We start from the raw sequence: 7,344 nt of genomic DNA, 5'->3' as shown, positions 1-7,344 counted from the left end.
GACAATAGAAATTAACTTTTTTCTAAAATAAAACATTTTTTTTCCCTCTCTTTTCTTGGCGCTCAATCATCTGCCCTCTTCCCTGCTCCCGCGGCGGCAGCGGCATGCAGTTATCAACGCAGGAAGAATTAGGCTTTGCCCATATTTTCCCATCCGCTTCACTGACAGGATAAAATGTAAGGGTTTTTTATGTGTAGGGGTTTTTAAATGGATGCATGGCACCGGGCGCATAGCTACTACAATTTCCATCTTGGCTCTTCGTCGGACAGCCCACTTCTTGCAATCTGATCTGCCCATATTTTCCCATCGGCTTCTACTGCTCACTATCGCCAGCTAAGACACAGGCAAGTTCGTGTATTTTAAAAAAAAATCTTCTTTGGTAGGGTTCTGTAATACGTGAACGTGTCTTCTTAGTGCCTGTAGATCATTTATATGGATCATTTGATAGATTCCCTCTAAAGAGATGTTGTTTCAATGAATGTGGGGAAAGAGCGGGAACGACTGAGTCGTAATAGCTGGTAATTGGTTATTTGAATTCATTGTCATATTCAAATTCCGATTTGAAAAGGGCCCTTTTGCTTCAGGACATACCCAAAATGCTCAACCTTTCCCCGTAAAATTACTTCTTGTGGCTCCACAAAGATGTTTTCGATCTTCTTAGACCATAGTTGCCCTAATGATGACATATTGTAAACAAGGCTTCTAGTAGAAGAAAGAAGCCCTTCGACAGGTAAGAGGGGATTGTAATTGAGACAATTTAAGACGTTTTTTAAAGAGAAAATTGTAATATTGCAGTATAATTGAATCTTAAAGCTCCTAAATGTTTTGCAAAGCTGCCAATTCCTCTGCTCTTACTCTGATAGGTGTTGGCGATTTAGATCGCTCAGGGGTTTTTTCAGTGCGGGACGGTCGGGAATCTCCTGTGAGAGTGCGCTCTGCCAAAGAGGGGCTTAAGAATCGTGGCCGTGTCAGCAAACCCTAACTTGCGATGTTTTTTGGACTCTTCTTCCATCAGTGTTGGCACTGGGAGTTACTTGCAGGCTACGTGACATGGGGTTGGTGTTTCGGTGGCTGGGTTGCCTCCTGCTCATCGGCCACGACACTCTTCAGATTGTGGTGTTGGGAGCTCTGCTCTTGGCTCAAATGTTGTCCCATCGTCTCCACCCCTTGGACGGGAAAACTCTTCTAGGTTTGGTGATCCTTGTCCCCTTGGTTCTGCTATTCGCAAATTAAAATACTTGGATAGGTTATGTTGTGCAACGAGATACTCTTTGGGAATTCGATCCGACGACCTAGTGGCTATCAATTGAAAAGGTACCTTCAAAACTCTCCTTCGTTTCAATCCTCTGTAAAAGTAATTTTAACGACATGGTGTAAAAGAAATTATACTGTTTACTGTATCAAATAGACGATGCAAGCTTAGTTCAAATATACCGACATGGACCTTAACTTGATATCTTTCTTAGATAGTAAGAATCTGCCCTAGTTTAATGCTGATACTCAAGAGTATTAAGCTCACTGCTTATTGTATGATGTGTATGGTAGAGACTTGCTTAAATGGTGTGGGAATGGATATGGACTGTCCATGTCGTTTTCCTCCTCTCTATTGGACTGTCTTGGTGATGTTTTGTTATTAGATTGTAGGAATCTTCTCAGATTTATTCTAATCGTGCTGTGATAAATATGAACCTCAAAATTTGTTATTATATTCAAGAATCCTCCCTCAGAGTACGCAGTTTAATGCTGATGCTTTATGTATTACAGATACAACTCACTGTATCGAGCAAATGGTAGACACTAACTGCAAATATATGGTTCTGGATCTGAACCACCTAGAATATTTTCCACTCTGTCTGATGTTGTCTAAGTGATTTGTTTTGTTGTTCAATTGTAACAAACTGTGTAGATTAGCTCTTGAGATGCCAGACATGGTTCTAGCCCTAATGTTTTGTTATTAGATTGTAGGTATGTACCCTTTAGAAACACCTAGTCTAGTGAAGTATCTTGGATGTTGCTCACTGTATCAAGCAGATTCGCTCTAAAGATGCGAGTATAGATCTAAACTGTTCATAAGGTTCCACCTACGTGATGTTGTCTTAGTGATATTTTTTTATTACTATTAAAGATTATAAGAATCTACACTGACATAATTCAGACATGGAGTAGAAGATGCAAATTTGATATTTTTCTATTAGATTGTAGGAATCTGCCACTTGAATATATGTTCTAATCTACAACAAGTATGAGTTCCACACCACATCAAGCATAAATCAGAGATAATTTGAAATATTTAGGAATATGGATTTGAACTGTTCAATCGACACATTTTCCCACTATTTGATTCTATATCAGTGATGTTTACTTATTAGATTGCAAGCATTTTTTGTAGACTTACTCCAACAATGCTGGAATGTTCTGAATATGATTGTCTGCTATTAGATTGTAGAAATATGCCCTCAGAATACATACTGTAATTGTTGATTCCCACTATATTAATTATGTAGATCACTGTATCAAGTTCACGGATCAGATTTACTTCAAAGGTGTAGGAATGAAACTCAACTATGCATATATTGCAATTTTTTTTCTTATTTGATGTTGTCATACTGATATTATATTATTAAAATTCATTATTCAGGAATCTGTTCAGTTTTACTCCAATAGTGCTAGAATGGATTCAATACCAGTATTTTGCTGTTAATTGTAGGAATTTGCCCTTAGAACGCCTTGTCCAAGTAGACAACCCAAGAACATTTTTTTATCAAGCATTCAAACCAATGTGATGAGCCACATTTGGTATTTATTGCAATGGAAATACCTTTAAGTTTATTATACTTCAACCCGATGATACTCTCTACTGCAGTTGGTCTAATTTTCCTTAAGTTGTGGCATGTGAACATTATTTAATAGACAATTTTCTGGTTTAATTTTTCTTGCTATTTTATTTTTCTACCAAATCATGTCAAAAGTGGAATGTAACCAGGGGATTTTTGTTTGGATCAAAATACTATTTATTAGTTTTCATGCCATTTATTTATCAGTCTCATATTGATGCAATGGTTCTTCCACATGAAGAGGCTATTATGTCAAAGCTTGCAACTTTTAACAATGGTGAAATAAATGCAGAACCATCATTGTTGATAACTGCAGATCAAGTAAATTTCACCATCCTTTTTCTTTTCTCTATATATAACAGTAATTTAATCTTGGTATATTGTCAATATTCATATATATCTTTTCTTAGTGAATTTCTATTTTATTCGATGCAGAATACCAACTTCATAGATAGACACACACCATATTACATCCTACAAGAAAAATGTGCATGCATTGTAGAATTGAATCAACACATTACGACACATAGGACACAATATGGAGCATGAATAATCGTTTTTATTTTATAATAGTATGGCATGATATAGCTTTGAGACTCATGAGATACTTTTGTGTTGATTTTTCTCTAAACTTTGTCCAGGGCTTCACTCTATTGTTTGCACACTACTCTTTTCACTATGTGACACCTCACAACCACTAAAGAGATTGTTTTCTGCAACATTGAATGCTTAGGACAACCATCCTATCCCTTAGAGACTGCATTTCCACTGCTATATTTGTGGTTATTTGATCTTTGATTCTTTGTCCTTGGCATTCGCTGTAGTTTTCAAATTCTCACCTAGACAAATAGTCAAAATTTTTAGTATTAACTTTTTCGTTTGATGATGGATTTACATGATTCCAATTGGAGATAAAAGTATATTCAATATTGTATCTCCAATAGAAACAGGTTTTGAAGAACAGAAGAATTGATTGGTAGAATGTGCCAATGAACCACCTGAAAATGTGAGTTTTAGCAGTGCAGATTTAGGATAAGCAGTCAGTATTTTGGGCATAACTTTCTCATACGATATTGGAATTGAGTGATTCAAATTGTTTTGTAAACTAGGTTCATAGGGGAATATTCCTTATAAACAGGTTTTAGATATTCAACAATTTGGTCATCCAAAAATTTACTGCCCTAACTCTGTTCTTACTATGTCCTTGAGTTTCTTGTGTGACACCTAGTGGGTACTTTGTCCACATCTTTTTCGTTTGATGATGGATGGTGTAATTCCAATTGGAGATAAAATTAGATTCAATTTTTTTATCTCCAATAGAAACAGTTTTTTAAGAAAAGAAGAATTGATTGGTATAATTTGCCAATGAAAAACAGGGAAATGTGAGTTTTAGCAGTGCAAATTTACGATAGGCAGTCAGTATTTTGGGCATAACTTTCTCATATGATATCAAAATTGGGTGATTCAAATTGTGTTATAAACTAGATTCATAGGAGAATGTGCCTTAGCAACAGGTTTTAGAGGTTCAACAATTTGGTCATCCAAAAATTGACTCTGTTCGTATCTTGTCCCTAAGTTTCTTGGGTGATACCTAGTGGGTATTTTGGCCACATCTTTTTCGTTGGTTATACAAATTGAAAAATTCAAATTGGGTTAGAAACTATATTTTAATGGCTACTTTGGATAGAAATAGGTTTTTAAAATGTGCCCATATGACCCCCAAAAATAGGATCGTCCCAACTGTGTTTTCAGTGAAGTCAATGAACCAAAATGCCATAAGAGTCTAATAAAAAATATTATGCATCATGACTCGTACATTTTCAACTCTCATGAATTATTCCTTTATTACAAACTTGTGATTTTCTATTTTCCCCAATGTGTGATTGTCATAGGGTTTGTATAGGACTTTTTAGGCCTGGAGTCTTCTTTTATGCATGCTTACAGTCTTTGTATTATATCCATAGGACTGCCCTATTCATTATCTTTGAGATATTACTATTGAACACATGCACATCATTGTGATGACTCCTCATTTTGCAACTATGTCAGTGATTAAGCCAACCTTGTTTTCTTTCACATACCCTTCATTCAGGACCTCTGTGCTATGTATTTGTTGTCCTTAATGATTGTTATTTCTCAAGTGTTGCCAACAAAACCCTTGAATGCATTCTTTGCATTTTGGCTTCTTTATTTTGTGTGATGCTATCTAAACAAGAGATATTTGTATTTCTGCTCTCTAAGACCTATTTTTCCTTTTGCTCTATCATGACATTGTACTCACTGCTGCTATTAGGCCCTTGTAACTGTCATTTGCTTCTCAATGTTTTGTTCTTGACAGTATTATCCTCTTTTCTCCTCATAATAGTGATGTCTTCTATTCATCCAACATGAATTTGTCACCTAGAATAATGATCTCCAACCTTATGTTGTTGTTCATAAATGTTATCACATGATAATTAGTCTTATCACTATAGCCTTTGTGTTAGAATGTTACCCTTGTATGATGTTCATGGACTGTTTTGAAACTGTATCAAACCCTGCATGTCCTAATACATAGTGAAGCATCACTACTATTCCCTTTATTAGTCTTTATTTTTCCACTGTCAACTGTCATCATCAATGGTGTTGTATTCTCGACAAGGTAGATATGGGTTCATAGCTGTCCATTAACTTTCTTTCCCATCCATATGACTATCATTTGTGATCCTTCCCTTTGTATGCATCATAGCCCACATTGTCTCTACCACTGTGACCTGTAGATATGGGTTCATAGTTGTCCATTAACTTTCTTTCACATCCATATACTATCATTTGTGATCCTTCCCTTTGTATGCATCATAGCCCACATCGTCTCTACCACTATGACCTCTATTTGCCTTTGGATTGGAACACTTGAAACAAGTTGTTCTTCATTTTCATTGATAACCATCCCTCCACGCTAATGATTTTAACCAAAAATTGCTCCTTAGCTATCATAAATTACTCTTGTATGTAATATAGCAAGTTATTTACGATGATTTGTTGCATTGTAATTTATTGATAATTTTTATATTTATGATCCCTGTCTTAATGTATTAATTAAAAAAAACACTAAAATGGATGGTTTTGTGTTATTTGGGAATCTATGAAATAATAGACTAATAATTTGCTTGGTTGTTTTAGAGCCTTGGATAATTGCAGCATAGCCAGACAAATTTCTGGTCTTATTCTCCTCATGCAGAATTACATCATATTATTAGCGGTAATTTAACCTGGAGGATTAACAAGAGGTACTCATTATTTTGTGTACTACATAATTTTTAAATTTCTAAAATTACTAAATTATGCTTTAAACATTATAAATGCTATGTTTTAGTAGAATCAAAATGCAATTTGGAGAATCATTGAACCCGAAAATTATTTCATAGGAACTTCAAAAAGAAAATTCTTTTTTCAGAAATTTTGTTGTCTAACCAGGGAAATCTATGGAGATAAAATGGAGGAGTTTTCACAACGGTCTTGTTACCGTTCAGGGTAGTGCAATTCTGAGGGTGACTTCAGAGAGCTAGACAAAAAAACTGGGTTGACTATAGATGAACAACTTTAATTTGAGTCTCTTGCATCTATTGTATTCTTGAGTCTTAAAAGGTATTTTCCTAATTAGAGAGCAATATCACAATCAAATTATTTTCATTTTGAGTATCTTGTGCCCTTTGTCATTCTCTTTGTTCTTAGAGCTAGAGTTCTATTTTCTAGGAACATTTTATTTTGATAGTATAAGTTGCTTCTTTTATAAAAAATAATCTTGGGATTTTGGTATGTGCCTCTAATACTACTTTTGAATACATAACATCTAATGGTTTCTTTCAATATATAATGAACTATTTTTTGATAGAAAAACTATTCTACATATATACTCATCAAGCTAACTAAACCTATATCTCATGACTGGACATAAGAAACCTATGGGAGGGCAGCTGAAAGGAGGTGAAAGGGACATGATTGTGAAGGACAAAATTTTGACATCAGGGTTAAGATATATTGTCACCAAAGTTGCTATAGTTTAGCTCAAACATAAATCTGGAGGTTGGTAATTTAAAATTCTAGAAATTTAACATTTTTTTATTTGGATATTCATTTGTATCAATATCATGCTATAAATTACTTCCAAGATTGGAAAGAGTTAGTTTTAGAATCCATTTTAAGTGTTTTGATGAAATTTAGTAAAATAGAAGGGCAGGTGGTGGGCTTCAGAATGCTTGCTGGCTAGCTGGCCTAGCTGGGTGGGATGAATGAGATCGCTGGCTGGGGCTTAGTCAATGGCTGAATAAATTCGTTCATATCTGATTAATGGAACAACCAATCACATTCTTTATGGCTGGCATCATTGGCTTGGGATTGCTGGCTTGAATGGGGGAAGAGAATGGGGAAGACGAATACAGTTACGGGATAAAATGCTATTTGAATTCGTAGACTATTGATTTACGGCTATTTTGCATTGAACAGGTTCACACTGAGGATTAGAATTAGA

General features: G+C 35.1%; 1 long non-coding RNA gene across 3 annotated transcripts; it reads left to right on the top strand.

Moving 5' to 3' along the window:
- Positions 1–350: 350 nt before the first annotated feature.
- Positions 351–7,344, top strand: LOC131036395 (uncharacterized). Of its 3 annotated transcripts, XR_009372781.1 has the most exons (6): positions 351–730; positions 864–1,314; positions 3,076–3,155; positions 5,997–6,103; positions 6,291–6,899; positions 7,320–7,344. It is a non-coding gene; the product is annotated as an uncharacterized LOC131036395 (long non-coding RNA). The 3 variants fall into 3 exon arrangements; XR_009372782.1 differs by lacking the exon at positions 7,320–7,344 and having other exon boundaries at positions 879–1,314; positions 6,291–6,512; XR_009372780.1 differs by lacking the exons at positions 3,076–3,155; positions 7,320–7,344 and having other exon boundaries at positions 6,291–6,512.

The sequence above is a fragment of the Cryptomeria japonica genome, chromosome 5, assembly GCF_030272615.1.
Source record: "Cryptomeria japonica chromosome 5, Sugi_1.0, whole genome shotgun sequence".
Lineage (NCBI taxonomy): Eukaryota > Viridiplantae > Streptophyta > Pinopsida > Cupressales > Cupressaceae > Cryptomeria > Cryptomeria japonica.
Note: the sequence above shows the minus strand (reverse complement) of the source record. Positions and strands in the feature narration are given on the sequence as shown.